The sequence below is a fragment of the Grampus griseus genome (assembly GCF_964374135.1).
Source record: "Grampus griseus genome assembly, chromosome: 17".
Taxonomy (NCBI): Eukaryota; Metazoa; Chordata; class Mammalia; order Artiodactyla; family Delphinidae; genus Grampus; species Grampus griseus.
The window spans coordinates 12,290,529-12,313,556 of NC_139011.1; the positions used below are offsets into that span (position 1 = coordinate 12,290,529).

At 52.8% G+C, this 23,028-nt stretch overlaps 1 long non-coding RNA gene across 1 annotated transcript in view; it reads right to left on the reverse strand.

Moving 5' to 3' along the window:
- LOC309835539 overlaps positions 1-23,028 on the reverse strand; it is a 230,352-nt gene that overhangs the window by 158,426 nt on the left and 48,898 nt on the right. The window contains exon 2 of the long non-coding RNA XR_014298019.1: positions 1,583-1,926. This is a non-coding gene — a long non-coding RNA (uncharacterized lncRNA). The remainder of the gene's footprint in view (positions 1-1,582; positions 1,927-23,028) is intronic.

Here is a 23,028-nt window from a genome sequence, read left to right on the forward strand (position 1 = left end):
CCTTCTCTTGGATAGATAGCCTTGGGCAAGTTACACGGCCGCTCAAAGCTCTCAACTGTAAAATGGGCACACTGCTGTCCGCCGGGGGAACTGCTGGGCTGACCAAGTTACACAGATGCTCAAAAAGCGTGTCTCCCTCTAGTCTGTCCTCTTCACAGCCGCCGAAAGAAATCACCACCTGATTTCTGTGGATCACCACCTGGCCTGATCAACTACGATGCAGTAAATAAGAGGCCTGCTGTGTGTTTAGGCTGTGAACAAGGCACACAGGTCTCCTGACCTCAGCTTACCTCCTCCTAGGGTGGGAGAAAGAGAGGAAATCAAATACCTTGCCTAAGTGGTTATAATATCATGACGCATGGTGGAGCTGTGGACCAGGACAGCGGGGAATAACCAGAGGGCCACTACTTCCACGAGGAGGTCAGGGAAAGCCGTGCTCACAAGTGCCATCGGGCCTGAGCGGAACCGGAAAGAACGCAACCAAAATCGAACCCCAGGCACCGCCCCTCGTGCCGTCCTGGCAGCCAAGTGCCAGGTGGTCCCAGGTGGCCTGAGCGCACGGGGCACTGGCTGTCGGAGCCGCCACTCTCCTGTGGGCAGCACAACGCTAAGGCAACATCCCTCAGAGCCACCAACCTCACGGCTGCCTGGTCAGGACAGCTTGTCAACTGCAGAACTGCCGCAGTCCTCCGTCGCCGGGCCCAAGTCCGGCCACTCGCTCCCTCTCGCGGACAGGAGGCCCCTTTCCCTTGCCTGCTGCCGGCCGGCCGCTCGGCCTTCCCGTGGGCTCTGGGGACGGGGACCTTTGATCAACTGTCCACGCCAACCAGCAGTTCCCAGTTCAAAGGCCAGCACGGCCCACCTTGCTCTGCTCAGAAAGACTTCCAAGGCCCAAGCAACACCCCTCCTTCCTGGAAGCCTTCCCCCAGGCAGCCGTGAGTGACCTTCCCTACCACGTGCTGAGCATCTGCTGTGCGCCAGACACGACACTGGGTGTCGGCACGTGCACGACTATTTTGGGACCAACACCAACCCTATGAAGGACGACGATGAGTCACCCCCACTGAGTAGAGAAGGGCAAGGAATCCAGGAGTCCCTTGTCCCGAGTCACTCCACAGACACGGGTCACAGATTCCAACCCAGGCCCTTCTGGCTCCACAGGACCCCAGCGGTGCCTGCAGTGTCTTAACTCGCCAACGATCATGTCCTCATTCACCCTTTCTGCAGCAGGAGACGTGCCAGGCACTATCCAGTGTCTTGGAGACACACAGCCACACAGAAGAGGCCCCGGCCTTCAAGGCACGTATGATCTGGTAGATGAGGACAGACACACGAACCGGGCAAATCAGTAGAGGGTGACAGGCACGATGACAACATCAGTGACGGCTCCTTGGAGGCAACTTTCCATTTCCATCTGTCCCACACACACACCCAGCACGATGCCAGACACACAGAGCGAGCTCGTTAAATGCCAGCCCCTTCTGAGAGCCGGCCACGTGGTGGTGACCTCGCACCTGAAGCCCAGGTGGGTGCTGGACAGAACATGCGGGAGATACGAGAACAAGGAGAAGGTGGGCCTTACGTTTCATAGGGAGCCCCCAAGGGAGCTGGCAGAGCCCCAACCGAACATTCCTGTCAGCAGCAAAGGCAGGAAGCTTCAGTCCTCGTCCACCAGGGGCATCCGGGCTGCAGGAATCCGCGAGGCACTCAGCCAGGGCCTTCCCAAAACCACCTTTAGCATCCAGAAACGGGGCGGGTGTGTGTCATTGGAGAGAGGGCTTCCACCAGCGTTATTCCTCAGGCGGCCGAGAATCACTGTACATCCACACGGCTCAGAAAAGCCTTCAGGGAAGCTCCACGCAGCTGACAGGCGCGGCCATCACGAGGGACCATCTTTTTAATTCCGTTCTGGTCAAAAGATCAAGCCTGGGGATGGGAAGGAGAAAAATTGACCTTGTTACAATCACGGACCCAGAGCAGCAGTTATTCTTCCTTATGTTTGACCTAAGACGCTGAGAGGGGAATCACTAAAAATAAGGCCCTGCAGCTCTGACACTAAAATAGAGGTGAGGCCAGAGACCGAGGGGGAGTGTCCTACAGGCACCAGAGCCCTCTCACCAAGGGAACTTTCTACTGCTTAGGGTTCCTCCTTAGGAACTATCCAAGTAGGGCAAAGGGGCTGAGGTACGCCCGTTATAAAGAGGAGGACAGAAAGTTCCGGAAAGGTTAGGTGGCTGGCTTAGGGAGTGACCGGCACAGCCAGGCCTGGCACCCTGCCCTGGGCTCCCCTGCAGGGCCCAGAGGTCCCAGCTGAGGGGGTTTGGGGTCAACTGGTAGGAAGTAGTTCTCTGTTTTCTTTTTAAAGATAACCGCAAAGCCTTGGCGTCCTTCCAGGCCTTGTCCTGTGCTATGAACGTCTTCAGGGGCAGGGCCTGGGGCCTGTTCCTTTTTTATTCATTCCTTCAGCAACTGCTGAGCGCCTACCAGGTACTCAGTACTGTTATAGCTATATGGGGACACCTTGGTCTCCTAACCCGGAGTACTTAACTTACTCTAAAGATAACTGAAAAACAAACAGATGTGGGAGGGAGGGAGACGCAAGAGGGAAGAGATATGGGAACATATGTATATGTATAACTGATTCACTTTGTTATAAAGCAGAAACTAACACACCACTGTAAAGCAATTATACCCCAATAAAGATGTTTAAAAAAAAAAAAAAACAGATGGATCCACAATGCTTAGGGCTTGGGGTTCAACAGCCACCTACCCACCCATGATAACAATACCTGCCCTTACGGAACAGCAGTTACCCTGCTAAAAGCTCTGGCCCCCATCTGATACAATCCCCAGCCACCCTGAGACTCCTGCCCTTATTTTCCAGTTGAGGAAAGATAGCCACAGACAACTAGGAAGAGTAGAGCCCGAATCTGAGCCCAACCTGTCTCCTGAGTCTGCGCCCTGATCCGGGATGCCTACCCGAAGGGCCGTGGCTAAAACTTAGTTCCGGACGTTCCCCCTGCATAGAATCCTCATTTAATCCTCACCACAACCCTACGCGTTATAGAACATTCTCATCTGACTTCAGAGATGAGAAAGCTGAGGCCCAGACAGCTTAAGCCACTCGCCCAAGGTCACACAGCTAGAAAAACCACAGAACAGGGATTTGAAATCAGGCAACCTGGCTCCAAAGCCCATGAGCTTGACCATTACGCCAACTGTCATCAACAGCAACCGTTGCTGCAATTACACATTTTCCAATACTTAGTGGTAAAAGACAGCACAGTTCATGAGCCTACAGTTCTGGAGGCCAGAAGTCCAACACAGGTCCCACGAAGCTAAAGTCAAGGTGTCGGCAGGCTGTGTTCCTTTCTGAAGGTTCTAAGAAGAATCCGCTTCCTTGTCTTTTCCAGCTTCTAGAGGCTGCCCACATTCCTCGGCTAGTGGCCCTTCCCTCCATCTTCCTCTATCACAGCACCTCTCAGCCCGTTTCCATCATCTCATCTCCTCTAACTCTTCTGCCTCCCTCTTCCACTTTTAAGGTCCCATGAGATTACACTGGACCCACCCAGATGATCCAAGATAATCTATCTCAAGGTCCTGAACCTTAATCTTACCTGCAAAGTCCCTTGTGACAAGTAAGGTACCATATTCACAGGCTCTGGGGATTAGGACATGGGCATCTTTGGGGGTCATTATTCCATCTATCGTTGCAGCCATGCCAAAGGGCATCCATCCTCTGTGTTACTCATTCTTCAGCGACCAGAGGTCAAAGAGTGAGTCCCCTTGCTCCATTTAAACCGAACTGACACAGCTTTTAGACCCAAGAGGAAGATGGGTTCAAAAGGAAGCTTAAATGTCAAGACAAAAGTACAGGAGAGTGGCTGAAACGTTAGAGTTGGAAGTCAAGCTACCAAATTCACTAGCTATGTTACTCTGGGGAAATATTTTTCACCCTTGGTTTCCTCATCTGTAAAATGGGAGTAAATCACATCTACCCACTTCTTGGCAGTGCTGTGCGGCTGACATGAAATAAGCAACATAGCACTCAGCATGTTGCTGGGCACACACTAAGGGCTCAGGGTCAGCCCTTATTTCACACATCAAATGGAGGCGGCCTCCCACCCGTCGAGGGCGGTCTGTCCCAGGACCCCTCACAACCGCCCCTCTTTCTTCCTCGGCTCCGGCCCAGGAGCAGCACCGCACCAGAAAGTTAGGACTGGAGTCGGGTCGGCTGAGAGGGGCTGCTTACGGCAGGAGGGGGGCAGGGATTTACGGCACCAGCCCCGGTTAATGGCAGGGGAGGGAAGGGGGCACACAGTCTGTTAAATGTTTACCGAGGCCCACAGGCAAATGTGAAGCCCAGTGTGTTTTGCTGGCCTTGGGCACATTAAAGCTCTGTCACCTGGGGCAGAGTTATTCCACGGTCTGTTGGGTATTACTGCAGCAAAGCGGTGGTCCCTGACCAGGGGCAGGGGCAGTGCCGACGTTCTCGCACGAAGGCAGCTCTGCCGCGGACTCCACCTGCGAGAACTTAGGATGCAGGGCGCTGCACACCACGGCTTCTAGGACCATCAAACAGCAACCCTTCTCCCTCAGGGAGCAATTCTGTTTCCTCTGCGAGGTGACTCCTTTTGGGTCATTTGCTCTTCCTGTAATGGATTAGCCAAAATAAAAAAAGCCAGGCAATACCCAGGACTGGCTTGGCTGGGGGAGTGGAATTTTCATACAAGCCGGTGCACAGACATTCTGAAGAAAGAAAGACAAACAACCACTTTGGGAAGCTGTTTTGCATTATCCACCAGAGCTGAATATATGCTTTACATATTCCACGCTTAGGTATAAACTCACAGAAATGTGTACCGATGTTCGCCAAAAGATATGCTGTCGGATGTTCATGGCAGCGCTACTCATGACAGCCACACACTGGAAACGACTCAAACGCCTCCCGGCAGGAGATTGGATACCACACACACACACACACACAGGAATATTACAGAGCAACGAGAATGATCTACAACTGCACGTAGCATGTGAATACATCTCACAAATGTAATTTTGAGAGAAAGAAGCCAGACACAAGGGAATGCATTGTGATGTCATTTATATTAAAAACATAAACATGTCAACCTAGTCTATGGACAAGGTTACCTGAGTGAGGGGGGGAAGGGACAGTCAGTGACGGGAAGGGGTCAGCAGGGGGCTTCTCACACGCTGGTAGTGTTCTATCCATCCCGGTGGCGGCTACACTGGATGTCTTATCAAGCTGTTTTATATGCTTCTGATATGTGTGCTTTTTTATGCATGTAACCTCAATAAAAAGTTAAGTAACATTTTTTTTTTAATGTCTCCCGCGCAAGTACGTTTGCTGGAATACTGAAGACGTGGCAACACCCGCTCAGGCCTGGGCATGGCCCCTTCTAGGTCTCTCTGCCTTGTATTTTCATGCCCTGCTGCCTTACAGCTGACCCTGCCCCGGGGAGGGTGATCAGGGAAACACTTCACAAATAAGCTCGCTCTGGCCTAGTGACACGGAATTTGACATGGAATTGCCCCACAAGAAAATACAGCCCCTGGCCCGATTCTCTTGGCTGAGTCTCTCCCCTCTTAGCCTCTGCCTCCGTCAGGCCCAAATACGTCACTTCGTTCTTGACCGTCCCTAGCAGGTACTTCCAACAGCTGACCGCTGCCCGGTGGTGAACACGCTGAGGAAGAGCGAGAAACAGCCTGCCTCTACTTCCTACCCAACACCAAGAGAGCACCTTTCTAAACTACCAGCTTCCCCTAAAGACGGGACGCACAGAGAGTGCTCTGGGAGTAGGAAGGCTTAAGGGATCCTGGGTTGGCAGAGACCGGAATGCCCAAAGCCAGGTCACGCGGCCCCCGGCGCCGACACTGGGAGAGAAACACAGTCTCTCTGACTGTGATGGTGGGAGCCAGAGAGCGTGTCTCCTAGTGGGTGCCTGCCTGGCTTCCAAGCCCTCTCTCTGCTTCTGGGTCTCCTGGACTCCGGGTGTATGTTTTCCCTCTCTTGCAGCAGTGATCAGTCAGAGTGTTCATTTTAGTAGGAGCAAGAGTCAGCAGATGCTGACCGCGCCACCGCTGAAAGCTGCCGGGGCGGGGAGGGGGGCCAGCTGTGGGGAGGAGGGACCGGTTCCCCAAGGGGAGGATCCAGTCGGTAAAGCTCGCACCGTCTTAGCTGGCCTCGCTCTCTCTCAGGTACGCGAGACTCCATCAACACGGATGCTACCAAGCAGGTGTCTGCTTTATCTTTTTCTGAGGAAGGGAGTGGCGGCAACTTCTCCAGCCGTGTCCGTATTATTTCTCAGTGATACCCCGAGAGCTGGGGCCTGCCTAACCTGGGGAGATAAATCAAGCAGATTTGTTCCCAGGGAAAGCGGCAGCCGTCCGACTGCTGACTGACTCTATTTTTGCTTCGTTTCAGTTTCTCCACAGTGTGTGCTGGGATGATACGGATCAGCTGCCTTGGAATTTCCAAGCCTTCCAGCCCATGCTCCCCCACTCGCCCCCATCCCACTCGCCCAATTCCTCATTCAGGGGATGGGGGCTCGGGGGCCAGATAAACCCGGGTGGGAATCGCAATGGGGTCAGTCGCTCGCTGGCCACGGGCACAGCCCTTAGGCTCTTTGGAAGTGTTTCCTCACCTGTTGAATGAAAACGAGGAACCGAAACGCATGTCCCCTGGGGTTCGTATGTGGAGGAGACTGTATACAAAATGCTCAGGGCCCAGACCTGCCCACGGGGGCTCCTGACTCAGCAGAAAGTCAGCATCACCTCAACCGTCCTGATCAGCCGGTACTGTTGCTTGGGAGATGCAGACTGAGCCCCGCCCCACTCACCAAAGTCAGCAACGGACTGAAGTTCCTCTGCACTGAACCATCTAAGGCCAGGTACCTCCACCTCCACCTCCACCGATTAGAGCCGTTCTTCAAAAATTCTGACATTCGGGTCCAGCCAGGCTCCCGGAGACCTGCAGAGCCCTTGAGAACTCAGCAGAGGTTCAACAAATGTTGGCTGGAATAGTTAAGTGACTAATCATAACTGCACATCGAATGCTCACAATGTCCGGCATGGTGCTAGGAGCTGGAAATCACATCGGTCAAGAAAGACAGGATCCCTGCCTTCAGGGAGCTCTCAGGCTATACCAAGAGATCCAGAGATATGAACGGGCAGATGGTGCATGGCCGCAATCGGATATGCTGGTGATGGCCGGGCACCCGTGGCAGGGTAGTGGGTGCTCGGCAGAGGAGAAGAGGCTGCTGGACCACACTGAATGTGAGAGGCCCCAGCATGTCAGAGCACAAGAAACCTTGCAAGTAATCCGGTTCCTCACTGAACAGCTGAGAAACAAGGCCTAGAGAGGTAAAGTGACTTGCCCAGGGTGGCCTAGCTAAGACCTGCACGATGCAGAATAAGAAGCAAATCTTGAGCGAAAAAGGGTGGGCTGGGCACACGATGCCTGGGACAGGCACTGCTCCTGAAGCCAGCGTGACCAGAGGCCTGGCAGAGCAGGGCCATACCACCTGCAAGCTCGCTCCAAGAGCACTGGTTGTCTTACGCTGTGTGACCTCAACAATGCTGTGAGGTAGTAAACTCGTTTTCCAAAGGGGACACTGGCACACAGCAAGCTGTACGCCCAAAGCCATGCGGGAGTCGGAGACCCTGAGACAGGAGCCCCGGCGCTCTGCCTCCACAGCCTTTTTGCCTAACCACTAGGCTGTCCTGCCTTAGAAGGGGGATATGGAGGGAAAGACCGGGGGCAGGGTGACAGGATAAGAAGGTTCTGGAAGACAGAGTTGGGGAGGGCTCTTGGGAGTTTGGTCGCTAGAAAATGCAACGAACAGAGACTCCCGAGGGATCAGTATCCACTGCCAGGAACTGACCAGAACGCCCCGGCCCAGTGACCTGTCGGTGGGTCCCGGGCTTTGCTCTTTTCCCGAGGTAAGTGTCTCCTGTTGCCCACAACATGCTGCTCCAGAAGGTTCCTCGTCAGAGTGGGACGTTTGCCCATCACATCATTCCCACCAGGCTCAGGGATGACAGGGTGGGAGTGCGGCAGTGGGTCTCCCCAAAATAACTGACCCCTGACTGCTTCTCCCCACCTGCAGGTGAGAAGACAAATGGTCCTGGAGAAACCTGGGAGCAGCGCCCACCCAGGTAGAACGTGATGACACCTCACTTGTCATAGACTGTCCTACAGACACACCTGTTTTGGGGGTACAGCTGTCTTGATTACAGATCCCTGGGATCCCTTCACAATAGCTTTCTTTTTCATTAACTAGACCAGACCAGAGAGAAATAGCACCAGCAATTGTAAGAGAGACAAAGAGGCAGGCAGACAGACAGATGGATGGAAAGACAGACAGCAGGGTGGGCGGGAGGGAAGCCGTGCCCAGCAATGACCAGCGTTTTACAGACAAACAGACCAGGGTGAGAATTCTAGCTCCAGTGCTTACCAAGCAGCTGTGAAACCTTGAACTTCAGTTCTCTGAATCTACTTGCCTCCCTGCAAAATAGGTCCTGCCTTGCACAATTAGGCGGGAAATTAGAATTAACCTATACAAGCCCTTACACATAATAGGTCCTCAATAAAAGAAAACCTTCCATTTAATCAGCTCACCTCCATGATCCTTGACACCCTGAAGGTGATTAAGACACTGAAATGAACTGAGAAAGCCATGAACACTTTCCTTCTACAAATGACAAGCCTTCAAAGTCTTTTTTTTTTTTTTTTAAAGTTCCTTCTGTTTGCTTTTGCTCATAAAGAACCGCAGGGAAAGGTCAGCAAAGACCCAACTGTCAGTCAAATCCCAGGAAGAAAGGGGACAAAGGGCCACGGACCTGAGCCACCCAAAAGGGGCTAAAGAGACAGTTCTTTACAGGACAGCAGACCTCACCCTTGAAGACTCCAAAGAGAGAAGCTCTAGGACGCATTATATTCTCCAAGAAAGTAACTCTGAAGGAGAGTCAAGATTTCACACCCTGCCTGCAAAGAGCTTCTCATTAAAGCAACGCGGCTACAGGAAATAAACAGTCCACTGAAGGACTGAGCCCACAGACTGCAGTGGACGTGCTCCAGGACCTCAGGGAGCCCTGCACGGGATTGGAGCTGTTTTCATGGACGGATCATGGGCAGCCTGAGAGGTGTACAAGTTGAGTAGAAGGGAAAAGAGGCTCAGGGTAGTGGGAGCGGTAGAAGGAGGAAGACGAGAAACAGCGTTTATTAGTCGCCAGTCACAGAAGAGGCCCTTCTTAATTCCCCCATTTAATCCCCATTAATGCTCACAACCCCAGAGACAGGTCTCAAATCCCCAAATTACAGAAATGTCAGCAGGGAGAGGGAAGGCATCTTACCCCCTGTTGCACAGCTCTCAAGGGGTGAAACTGAACTCGGAACCATCAGCCTACAAGCCTCCTCAGATCCACCATGACACCAAACCCTGGCCTTGCTTTAGGATTTGGGTCACGTTCCCAGCACCCTGAGCTCCCGGGCTCTCGGGGGCTGGGGACTGACTTCCTATGCTTGAGCTCTTTCCTCAAAGCAGACCTTTCCACCCGGCAACCCTGCTGCACCTTCCCTCCCCAACCCGTCTCACGGCTCCATACATCCCATAATCATCACCTTTATTCCAACTCCTCTTATTACCTGGATTAGCTGGGCTTCCGGGGAGGTCACGATTGTGACTTTGGAATGCATTTCTGACTTTCACAAAAAAGGTCTTTCCTTCAAGTCACATGGGCACATTTCACTAAGTAAACTCGGGGGGGGGCGAGCTGCCTGCCCACGGGACACTGGGTAAATCCAAAGTGGCAATGGTGGGACAGGAGGCAGAGATGACAGAACAAAAATCCAACAGACTGGGTGTGAGGTTTGGGAAGTGATCACCGCTGTGCTGTCACCCCAGCGCTCCACGGAAGAAGGGAGTCGTTTAAAACATCCAGCGACTGACGAAGGAAGCGGAGCGGCTTGCCCCTGCCTCTCCTTCCCCTGCACCAAAGGCAAGCCCCTCTTCCACCCCATCCCGTCGGCATCCGGGGTCAGGAGACAGAAAGTACACGGGCAACAGGAACATTATCGAGGGAAAGAAAGGAGACAGAGGGAAGGAAGGTAGAAAAGGAGGAAAAGAAAATTTTAAAATAAGCAGCAGAAATCCAAACGCATTAAAAACATATCAGAATCGTAGTCCAAATAAAAACACTGACTTGGGGAACTTAAGTCTCCAGAGCTCCGTGGGAACTGAGTGGCATGGCATCACAGCATCCGTGGCAAGTCAAGTTCAACATCGCACACACGCACATACGCACACGCATATATACACACACACGCACACGCACTGCTGTGTGTGGGGTGTACGTGGATCACTCCATGTTTACCAAGTGCCTTCACAGTGTGAGTTGCGGTACTGGGCTCCCGAAAGGTTTCTCTGGGCCAGTGGGTCTCACACCTGAGTGTGCCTAAGAACCACCTAGGGGCTTGTCACAATACAGACCCCCCCAAGGTCCACCCACAGCAATTCTGACCAGTAGGCCTGGGGAGGGGTCTACCTTATAGGTCCCTCAGGTGACAGACATGCCGGGTGATAGTGATGTGAGGCGACATGGATGCAGGATTATACAGTGATGCAGGGTGATACGTGATACAGGGCGATAGTGATACAGGGTGATGTAGTGGTGCAGGGATGCCGCAGGGCTCACTGGAGAAGCTCTCTTCCTGGGGGGCTAACTGCTCTCTCTTCAGTGTGAGGCATTTGAGATAAAGTGAGGCTGTGAGTGGTTGCTGCTGGGAGGGAGGGAGGGGGTTACCCTTACCGAGCACTCTTCTGGGCCAGCCACGAGCTGGGCTCCTGGGGCTCAGGGTCTCGCGTTGTGCCCACCCACCCCTCCGAAGCAGTTACTGGTGCATCTTACAGATGAACAGCTAAGGCTCACCAGGGTGGCTTGTCCAAGGTCACCTACCTAGGAAGTAGCAGAACTGGAAACTTCCTTTTGTCTCCGAGGAGGGAAAAGATAAAAAGGAAAAGGATACACTCTAAATCCTGAAAACGTGGAGTGGTTTAGAGGAGAGGAAGGAACTGGAAGAGGAAAAAGGGAAAGGAGAATAGATGCCTGAGCACTTATTCCTCACGACGCCTGGCTGGAGCGCTTCTAATCCTTTAGACGGGCTCCAGGGAGCATGCAGCCCCAGCAGACCCCCTGGACCCCACAAACCATAGCAACGGGAGGAGAAACAGATCTCAGATGGTTCAGGAGGGGATGCTGTGCAACCAAAATACTCTGATTTCTCCCCCAGTCACCACAGAAAACTCAGTACAGCTCACAACACATCTCATCACTTGCTGCTTCCTCTTACAAACACACAGGCACCCAAAGGGTCATGTCGAAAGAAACCCGCACGTTGAGCGCCCAGCGGCACCTCAGCATAAGCCGTGAGAAGGACGAGGACCTTCCTTTGAGGGTGAACAGGATCATGGGACACATCTCATCATTTTGCTTCTCGGTCTCAAACCTGCAGGATGACAGTCAACTGCTTCACAGTCAGGCTGAAGGTAATGCCCACGGCTAACATTTACCGATTGTCTTCTAGGCAGCACACACCTCAAATTGGTGTATTGAAAAAAAAAACGCAAAATCTATAACACAGGTGGTAATAAACTGAGCTGGGATTGAGGTCCCAGGGTCCCAGCTCTTAAAGTTTCAACTTTAGCTACAGACACCCCTGCAGTCTGAGCACACTGGACATGTCACTCACTGACTCTCCCCTGGGCCTCTGCTTCTGCTGTCTTTCCAACTGCTCAGCCTTCTTGGTGAACTTCTACTCATCCTGCAAAGCCCTTTTCTCTCACTGTGCCTTCCCCAATCTTCTCATCATCCCCCTGTGCCTTACAGCTAAATCCACTGCTGCCCCTTCCCCAGCGCTCCCACCGCATAAAGGCAGACACCATATCAATTCAAATCCCAAGCCTGTCACCTCTGGCCCATTTGCTCCGGCACAGTGACCCAATATGCGGAATTGGCATGCTCTAAAAGCACACAGGCCTTATTCTCTCCACAGCCCTAGTCCCACACTGAGCTGCCATCATTTGTATCTGAGCTTTCTCCATTACAAAGCTGCGGGTAAGCAGCTTGAGGATAGCAACTATGTTATCCTTAAATTCCCCGTTTCCCAGAACCCAATCCTGCAGCTGCTTAGCAGCTAGTAGCTGCTCAATTAATGCTCATGCTGGATAGTCATCCACTGGGCATTTACTGCAAACCTACTGTGTCAGTTACTGTGCCTGGCCAGAATGATGGAGACTGTTTGTTTAATGGAGAGAAGGCAAAAAGATTCCAAAGGAAAAGTGAACGGTTCTGCATCACCGATTCACTGAAGGAGTGGAGCAGAGAGATTCTGGAAGGGAAATAGCCCCTTGGAGACTCAGGCTCTGGAATCACAACAGCCCACTTGCATCCTGTCTCCTTACTCACTGTGCACACCAGGAGGCTTATTTATTAGCATTTGGAAGCTTCACCTTCCTCCGCAGAAATTAACACCTGCCCTTACAGGGCTTCATAGGGCTGCTGGGAGGATAAAATGAGATAATGCAGGCAAAGTGCACGGCAGGGCCCGCATACACAGAAGGTGCTCAGCACGTATTAGCCATTATTACCAGCTCCGGCAGCTCAGTAACTGAAAGGCAGCCAATGGTTTCTCAGCAGACAAGAACACACCTGAATGACAGACGTCATTCTTCACACTTCCAGAAATTCAAAGGTATCTCCCTTCCGTTCAATTTCCAAATTAGCTAACGATGAGAAAGTGGTGTCCTTCAGGCAATTCAAGGCGCCAAGTACACACACATCGTGCTTACTGAGGTGTGTGTCGTGGGCACCTTCGAGAGTCTGCAAAGAGGAGCGTGCATTGGGCCGGAACCTGCCCGGACTCCCTCCAAAACCCTCAGGGGGACACGCCTGGAGCCAGAGGCAGTCCCAGGTCTTGCAACACCACAGCCGCTCCCAGCTGGACGCCTGAGGCTCCACTGTCCTTGCCTAACCGGGGGTGGGTGGGAGAACAAAAGCCAAGCGAGAGGACAGGGCGGGGGAGGAGACGGCGGCCCGTGCAACAGGTCAGAGAATGGATACTCTCACATGTCTGGATTCCTAGAAGATCAGAAGCAAGGGGCAGGGATGGGGACAAAGAACGCTTATTGAACCCACAAAGGACCAATGACAGCCCTGGACAGAATTTCATCAAACGTCTCCTGTAACTCTCACGAAGTACCTTGGAGATGGCAGGACTTTTCCCTCATGTGAGACCTTTAAGAAACTGAAACAGTCACGGCAGGATTCCAAGCCGGGGTTTTTCTGACTCCTTTCGTTAACGTTCTCTGCCAAACTACAGGGATGACATTACACGGGAAGGTCACTTCCTCCTTTTTACGTTTCTGTAAGTTTGTGGAGGCCATTTTTCAACAAGCATATATTAATTAGGAAAAAAATTCCAGATGTTTTGCTTGGTTTTCTTTCTGAATCCGTATCTGGTGCTGGAATTTGCAGATATTCTTCTCTGGGTACCAGAAGAGTTCTTGGCTGTAGGTCCAAAAGCACCAAAGAACTGTATCCTGATCATTTCTTTCCATGACCCACGCTGAGGGGCAGTCCCACCCTGTAACTGATCTGAGGGACTCCGCCTGGGGACAGATAAAGCCTGGGGTCCCTGGGTACCAGGAGTCTAGCACATCCAGCCCCCAGCAACAAGATTTAAATCAGAGACGCAATCAGCTTCTGCGGTGTGAAGCAGCAGGGCAGGGCTGATCTGAACCAACCTGGCCCTGCCACCAACGCGCCCGGACCTCAGGAGCCAGGACTGGGAGGGAACAAGGGCACAGGCATGAGGGAGCGTGCGGGCTCTTCCCCAGCTCTGGGAAAAGGCCATGAACCCAAAATCACCTGAGACCACGTTTCCTAACCTGTGAGACAGGATTGCTGTGGGGATGGCAGAAGCTAAAATTCAACGCTTCCCCAAAACTCTTTCACCCCAGTGACCTGCAGTGACCAAACACAGGGGCGGCGAGACACTGGAGAATTCCCAGTGCAGGAGAATTCCTCTCTGCCCCTTAATGTTCATTTGATTACGAAAGTGTTGATATCCACTGCCCCTCTCCCATTTATCCTGAGGCTGCCATCCCCTGGGAGCACTCCTGGGTGTCCAATCAGCAGAAGGGCACTTATATATGCTAACACAGGCCACAATGCAGATGGGTGGTACCTGCTATGCAGCGTCAATTTCCAACGCCCTTTCTTCCCTCGTGGTGGGCCTGAAGAAGCCCCCATCTAGCAATAACCATTCCTCTTCACTGCATATTTCTGCTTTGCTCTCGCGATTTTTTTTTTTAATTTATTTATGGCTGTGTTGGGTCTTTGTTGCTGCGCGCGGGCTTTCTCTAGTTGCGGTGAGCGGGGGCTACTCTTCGTTGCGGTGCGCGGGCTTCTCATTGCGGTGGCTTCTCTTGTTGCGGAGCACGGGCTCTAGGCGCGCGGGCCTTAGTTTCGGCACGCAAGCTCAGTAGTTGTAGCTCGCAGGCTCTAGAGTGCAGGCTCAGTAGCTGTGGCGCACGGGCTTAGCTGCTCCACAGCATGTGGGATCTTCCCGGACCAGGGCTCGAACCCATGTCCCCTGCCTTGGCAGGCAGATTCTTCACCACTGCACCACCAGAGAAGTCCCTCACTATCATTTTTTTCTCATGGAGGACATAGACAGGGCATGGCTAGTCGACCCACCTACAAGATGATGTGGAAGACAGTCTAAGAAGAGAGAAACTGATCCAGCATTTTATCCTGTGGGCTTCCTGCCTTCCCCAGTCACCGGACAGAGGAGGAAGGGGACGAACAGGGGGGAGATAAGACTCCAGTGGTTACAGGGTTCACAGGGAACGCAGCACGCACAGCGACACTACTCCTCTCTTTGCAAACAATACTAATAAATGCTAACATTCTCGGGGCACCAACAACTCACCAGGGCTCTACGAGCATCATCACGTTTAATCATCACCATGACCCAGGATGGGTTTGTACTTTACGAATAAGGTTACCGAGGTCCAAGGATGCTAAGCCACTTTCTCAAAATCCCATAGCTAGTACGTGGGAGAAGGAGGTTCCTTTAGCTAAAGAGGATATCTGTGTGGACAGCTCAAGAGCACCCGGAGCTGCGGCCAGGAGCGCACAATGAAATCACCAGCTTCACCGCATGCTCCGCCTTTCCTTCATTCAGCGAACATTTACCAAACGCCTGTACCTAAGGGAGAGAGTTCTGCCTGTCCTCCCGGCCGCCTTCTCCTCACCTTCTCCTTCAAGAAGGGAGGCTGGGGCTTCCCTGGTGGCGCAGTGGTTGAGAGTCCACCTGCCGATGCAGGGGACGCGGGTTCATGCCCTGGTCCGGGAGGATCCCACATGCCGCGGAGCGGCTGGGCCCGTGAGCCATGGCCGCTGAGCCTGTGTGTCCGGAGCCTGTGCTCCGCAACGGGAGAGGCCACAACAGTGAGAGGCCCGCGTACCGAAAAAAAAAAAAAAAAAATTGACAAACGTTCTCAGACTTTCGGGTCATGGAGTTACAAGGAACGGTACTATAAAACCAGGTCCTCAAGCTCTCGGGGAAACCAGGAGGGAGGCTATCTTAACAGAAAACAGCTGCCATTGTCTCACATCGGCTTTGTTCCTCTGACTTTCAATGTTAGTCAAACGCTATAAAGCTTAATACCCAGTAATGAGACTTAAATAATTAATGCTTGATAGCATTAGCAACATCCTGTTATTTAATAATAAAGAATAATAATGTCAGCTTCAATGATTTACTAATGAGGGCTTAAATAATTAATTTTAAGATGTACTATGCAACCTGCAAGTTTGTTAACTCATTCACTGGACTTCCTCCCAAACCTGGCCCACAAGCCTCTGGTCACTCTCATCACTGCCGTCAACACTGTCCTAAGTTGCTTACAACTAAACTCCGTCCACCAGAAGCAGCTCCAGAGCAACAGCAGAGTATGCTCTGAAGACACTGCCTTGAGGCAGTGCCTATGGGAGGGTTTGGGGAAATTTTAAGCCATTCTTAAAGTCTAGTAAACTTTTCAAAAGGAAAGAGATGCCACTAAAAAAATTAACATGTGAAGAGGAAGTAAGGCCAGGATGCACGAGTATATATGCAAGGACCATTTTTTTAAAAAGAAACTGATTCAAATTATGGGCAATTAATAAAGTTAAATGAACTATGATACATCTATACTATGCCCCAAATTCTGGAAATACTGAGAGTCTTTATTTCTGGGTGGCAGAACTAACATTTTTAATTTTCTGCTTTTCAGAGAGAAGGTCACAGACCCAGAAGCAGTACTGCCTGGTCATTTCCAGGAAGCGACCCTGTGCCCTCGGCCCATCACCTAACCTCTGTGCCTTGCAGCACCGTCTCCCAGGGCTGCCACGGGATTAAATTAAATGAGTTAATATTTGCCAAGGGCTTAGAACAGTTGTCTAGTGTATAAGAAGTGCTACATAATTCTTTGGCAAACAAAGAATTATTTTATAATAAGGAAAAAACATTATTTTACAAGTCAAGGAAAAATCTAGTGGTAGATGAGGACAGTATCACAGGAACCTCAATATAATGCCATTGGGACTGTGTCATTGCTCTTTTCTTACAGTTTCCTTGCATAATGGTTTGCGGTGGACCTCCCACCCTCAGGGAAGGCATAGTTTAGATTCACCAGGAAGTAGCACAAGGTAATTTGATCGGGGGCAGGCGTAGATGACCTGGGACCTCTGGCACATTCACATCAAAGGAGATGCCCCAGGAGGGGTGACAGCTCAGACCACCTCCGTTTCATGCCTTAGGACTCCCCAGGCCCCTTTTCCACTCTCCCCAAGCACCCCAATCCCCCCAGCACATCTGCATAAAAAAATGAGACTGTAGAGCCTCAAGGGCAGGCCTCCGAGTTCATTTTTCACCTGGAGCCCAGGCCAGCCGAGAGGGCATTACCATCCCAAAGGCCCGGCCTTCGCCAGAGGAGAGGAGAGCGGGCTGGAAATGCAGGGAAGTCAGTGCTGGCTCAGCAAAGCCCTCCCAGCGGAGCGTCCTCCACAATCGCTCATTGTCATTCCGGCCAGGTGTCTGCATGCCGCCGGCCAGCCCCAGGATTCGGCGGCGGCGATGGGGGCGGTCCGGGCAGAGGAGCGGATCGGTCGGGTTTGCATATAAAAGAGCTGCCAGAAAGCAGTCTCGGCCCCGCGAGACCTGTCCTCCCCGCAGCTAAGATTCTGCCGCTTCACCTTCCCTGACAACTTGACCTTGGCTGAGGCCAAACACGAGCCCGGGCGGCGTCCCCAGCCATTCCTCACGTTCTGGGTGACCCAGCCAGCTGCTCCGGGCAGCTCTGGAGCAGGACCCAGGAGGGTACCTGAGGCCAGCCGAGCCAGGCCCGGGGCAGAGAAAGAGCCACTCACTCGGGACAGCCTCACCCTTCAGGGGAGCAGCCCCACTCCACCCCAGGACCCGTCAGGCCCAGGTGATGACGACCCCGGCGCTTTCCTGGCTTGGCTTTAAAAAGGCGTTTAATGGCATCCTATACACTGAACCCACCCCTGACCACACACACACACACACACACACACACACACACACACACACACACACACACAGTATTAGTGAGAAACCCCTCACAGACACAATATGCCTTCTTCTTAAATGGCCTCACTGAGGCAAGGCTCAGGACCTGCATTCCAAGAGTGGGACCGCTGGGGGCCAGGGTCACCTCCATCCAGCCCCCACTGCTGCCTGAGCACCCATTCCTGTGGGTCAGGGCAGGAAAGCAGACAGGCAGCGGGGCTGCTGGCCACACACCCCGGACAGGCAGCTCAGCAGGGCCCCGGCAGGAAAGACTGAGAAGGTGCCAGGCCCTGAGCCTAGGCACAGCCAACCTGCTGGATGGACGGGCTCATCACCTGAGCCTAGTGTGCACCTGTCGAGCACTCCCGAGATGCTTTAAGAAATACTCTAACAGACCGACAATTAAAACTTAAAAGAGCAGGGCAGGACGGGGAGGGGTCCCTCCCAGCACCTAACGCACCAGTACTCCATTCTTCCCAAGCTGCTAGAGCCAAAGGCTGGGCTGTCAGAGGGAGAGGTGATGGGCATTTGGCCTTTACACAAGCCCTTATCACCCGGATCTCAGCACACCTGCTTAGCCAAGCCTTCCCCGCCAGGTCACCGGGCAGGCCTCGGCGGACCCAGTCCCCGATGATCATGCCCAAATACAGGGTTGTCTGCCAGTGCCACACCCCAAAGGACATTCCCCTCTGATGGTCCCCAGCTCCCACCCCCCCAGGAAACAAAGGGTGGCCAAAAATGCTTTCTCCATCACATTAGCTTCCCAGGGCTGTCGGAGCAAATCACCACAAGCTCCATGCCTTAAATGCAACACAAATGAACTAAATACAGTTCTGGAGGTGAGAAGTCCAAATAGGGGCTCACTGGGCTGTCAGCAGGGCGACATTCCTTTCTGGAGGCTCTGGGCGGGGGTGGGGGGAATCCCTGCCTGATGGTGTCTTCCCCCATCTTCAAAGCAGCAATGTTACTTCTCACATCACGTCACTCTGACCTCCTCCTTGCCTCCCTCCTCCACTTTTAAGGACCCTTGTGATGACACTGGACCCACAGCAAAATCCAGGATAATCTCCCTATATTAAGGTCAGCCTTCATTCCACCTACAATCTTAACACCTTTGGTCACATAACATGTAATATTCACAGAGATTCGGATGGGAACGTCTTCGGGGGGCAGGGGGTAATTATTGGATTATCCTCCCAACTACATCCATATCTATGTCAGGCCCCAGGCTGCTCTGTGCCTGAAAAGCCCCCAGAAAAGAAGCTCCACAAAAAGAAACCCCACAAATCGCTACCTACCCCCCACTATGGAAAAGCCAGGCCAGCCCTGATCCCAGCGGCTCTTCAACGGTTCCAACCACCGCCCATCCCGAGGGTCTACATCCAACCTGTGGTGCAGTGACCCCCCTACGCCCACTTCACGGGTGAGGGAAGAGTGGCAAGACACACACCCAGGGTCATTCAGCTCCAAGGAGCGGGCCTGGGAGTGCAACGTGGGGGTCCGGCCCACAGGGACCCCAAGGTCTCAGACGGGTCCCGGACTTGTGAGTTCAGCCTCCTAGCAGGATCCCTTCCAGCACGGGGGCAGCCTTGCCACTCTTGTCTGGTGCTCTGGTGGCCCTGAGGACCTCCAATTTGAGTTCTCACTGACTCTGCTGAGAATTTTCCAACGTTAGCAATTTTCTGCCACGTTCAACGTGTGTCAATTACGGAAGCGGGAGGTGGATGGGGAGAACAAAAGTAAAGGCAACATCCACCGGGCACTTGCTAAGTGCCAAGAACAGGCATCCAGTCCCTGCATCTGCCCACAAGCCCTGAGAGGAGGCCTAGTTAGTTCCACTCTCCCGAGAGGAGGCTGGGTCTCCCGGAGATGGGTACCAAGCCCACACTCACACAGAAGGGGATTGGCGGCACCCCGATTCCAATTCCAGCTGGCAGGCTCTCTCCCCTCCAACCCGAGACCTCCCCCAGCCCTGGCCACCCAGGAACCAAGCATTCCAACCTGGTTACCCGACCACCCTGGAGACTTCCTCTCCCTCCCCACCCGCACTGCCAACCCCCAGGCCACCTGCGGTTCCTCCTGCCAGCAGGATGGGCCCTGGAGTGGTGGAACCAGAGTTCTCCAGTGGTTTCATGCCTCTGCTCATGACGAAGAAGCTTCTTTCTCCTTCCATGGCAGGCCCGAGGAAGCCACGTGGAGTACAGGACCTGGGTGTAGCCAAGCAGAGGGTACAGCTGGCTGTCACTGGGCACTCACCTAGAAGCCAGTCCCAACCTTTCCCCTACATCTTGCTCTGTCCTCAATGAGCCAAAACAACCCAGAGGGACTGACGCCAGTGGGACGCGGGGACAAGGCCCTGCCATGCCAGGCGACCTTTGCTCTGCTCACCCAGACATCAAAGCCAAGCTCTGGCCACAGGTGCAAAGGGTCCTGGGAGATCCAGCTCAAAGGTGGCCCAGTCAAGCTCTGGGTCGGCCATCTCCACACAAGTCATTTTCCCACGCTGGGTATCCACTTCCAAGCCCTGCACGCGGGGCTGAGGGAACACATACAATGCAATAAGAGCCAAGGTCCCTGCCCTGGAAAAGATTTGAGTCCACGGGAGGAATGTAAACAAATGTTCCCAAAGCATCCAGTGCGTTAGAAACTGCCACCAATGCTGTGAAGGAGACGCCAGCTCACTCCCATCAGCAGTGGATCTGGGGGTTCCAGGGTGGAGGTCTTTGAGGAGCTGACGTTTGCAATGACACCTGAAAGTTAGCAGCACTTTTTATTTTGCTTATGAGGAAAGGAAGGAAGAGAGAAGGGAGAAGCTCTCTGGCAAATACCGCTTAGGGAGGAATATTTAAAATTGGCAACAGCCCAGATTAATGAGACAGGCCCCCCTGCATTCATTTGCAAAGCACGGTTTTGCTACCACAATCAGATGCAGATTTGTAATGAAATGTACCCCGCAGAAACGAAGGCGTCATTTCCGTATGCCTAACAAAGAGTCCAGAGGGACTCACCAGTGCCCCATCTGCAAAATCCGCAAGTTGGTAGAGACAGATCTTACCACTCTATGAAAAAAAAAACCCTGCTAAACACGCCAAAGGAAATGACCAGTTGAGAAAACACAAGTAGGCAATACACATGAAAAGCTGGTCGATCACAGCAGTAGTCAAAGAAAAGCAACAAGAACACGGTTTTGTTCTGGGTGTTTGCCGATCACAGAGCTCCACGCCCGCTATGGGGTCCCTTGCGTGAATTAAGATGCTCACACTTCAGAAGGCTGCCTCAGTAACCCCTAGCACCGTCTGCGGAGCGGCTGTGGGGGAACTATACCTGGAAAGTTATGCCGCACTGTATCAACACTCTATAAAACTCCTCAAACCTTTCTGGGGGGGCTCTGCCAGGAAAACAACCAGAGATGTGTGAAAAGGTTCGTGCGTTATACCAGGCAAAGCAGAAGGAAATACGAATGCCCAGCAGTCCTAACTTGGCCAAAGATGACGAGGACAGCAATACCGGCAGCACGTGCTCTGGACGAACTCTCCTCACCTCTCCTTCACATCAACCCCACGGAGAAAGGGCTGTGATTATCCTCATTTTACAACAGGAGCAAAAATGAGTGACAGAGTACCTTTCTTGCACAGGTACATGACGACACGTGGGAAAGCTGCTCAAAACAAGTTTTCACGACTGAATGACACTGGGAAAGGGTCAGGATGTAATGTTAAGTGAACAACGTCGAGATGTGAAACCATCGTAAGCCAGATGGTAAGAGCAACTATCAGGATTATCTGTCATCTGTATTTTCCAACATTTCTACAAATAAGCAAGCTCGGTTGTGGGGGGGGCAAGGTTTGTTTTCCTGTTAATTCCCCCTTGATTCTGAGACTGGGGCTTGAGTGAAGGTGGACCTGAAGGGGGAGACTCAGAGCTATTCTGCCAGGACACGGCCCACCTCACCCCACTGGGGCACGTGCTTCTCACAGCAGCTGCTAACTCACCAGGCCGATGACTAGAACTATGGACAAGGGCAAGGATGCAAATGGAACTCACTTCTGGAAAGGACAGCAAAGGAAGTGAACTAATGGCTATCAAGAACATACTGTGTGCTGGGCACTAGGGTGACAAGGCAACAAAGATGTAATAAACATCTGCAGGTGGATCTCTGGCCTGAGTCCATCCATGCCTTACAGTTCTATCAATACATAGCAAGGTCTGGGGGCCTCCATACTCACCTCTGCCTCCTCTCCCTGACCCTCATAGGCCTCGAGAACCACGTCATCCTCTGAGACTCAATTCAAGCAGTTCACCAGCGAAACCGTCCCTGGGCCACCCACACTGAACCCTCACTCCCCACCATGCTCCAGTATACCCCTGTTAGTACTATTACAGCACCTACCTGACTGTGCTATGAGGACTTAGTTATATGCATGGCTTCCCACCAGAACATGACCTCCTTCAGAATAGGGACCTTGCTGGCTCTTAGCCATCTGTGCATCTCCAGAGCCAGGCACAGTGTCCCATGCATCGTAGGTAGGCAATGACTATTAGATGGCTGAGTAGCTGGGTAGAAGGATGGCTGGATGGAAGGGTGGCTGGGTGGAGTGAAATATATACAAGGATGGTTGGAAGAAAAAAAGCACGGAAGGGTGGGAGGAAGTGTAGAAGTATAGATGGAAGAACAGATAGAAGCACAGAAGAAAGGAGAGAGGGAGGTAAAACCATCAGAAAGAGATGAAGTAAGACATCTCTGTCTTTGGGACACCACTCGGGATATGCCACTCTGTCACAGAGAAGGAAGGCGAGGTGACATATCCACAGCGGCATCAAAGTTCACATCTTGCCTGTGGGTCATCGACGGCCATCAACGTGTTTCAATGGGGAGGGCACTCTGCAAGGAGTTCGCCTGCTCTTGAGAAGGTCACACAGCAGGAGAGAGAGACACCGCCATACAGCAAAGTGATGAACTCGGCAGGAGAGTGAGAACTCACACGCTAGTACACGGTCATCAACCCCTCTTCGTTACAAGACCACTCAGCCTGGCCAGTCTCCCCCGTGTACGTCCCCTCCCACTCCTAAAGCCCTTGAAATCCTTTCCCTAAATGCCCCTAGCTGGGATGCCCAGACCTCTCTGTGCCTCCCAAAGGTGTCTTCGGGGGGCAGCCCGTTCCTGGTCCCATACCACACCCCAGAGCCCACAGCGGGGAACCCGTTCCGCCAGAAGGAGCTCTGCGTCCTATAGCACCACTTCCACTGCCAGAACCCGTCCCTCCGCTCTCCGCCCGGCAGCCAGTTCCCTTCACAGGGCTGCCCAGTGGTTCCAGTGAGTCGTCCTGCCCGGATCTGCACACACCGTTCCCGCAGCCCCTGGGGCACCACCC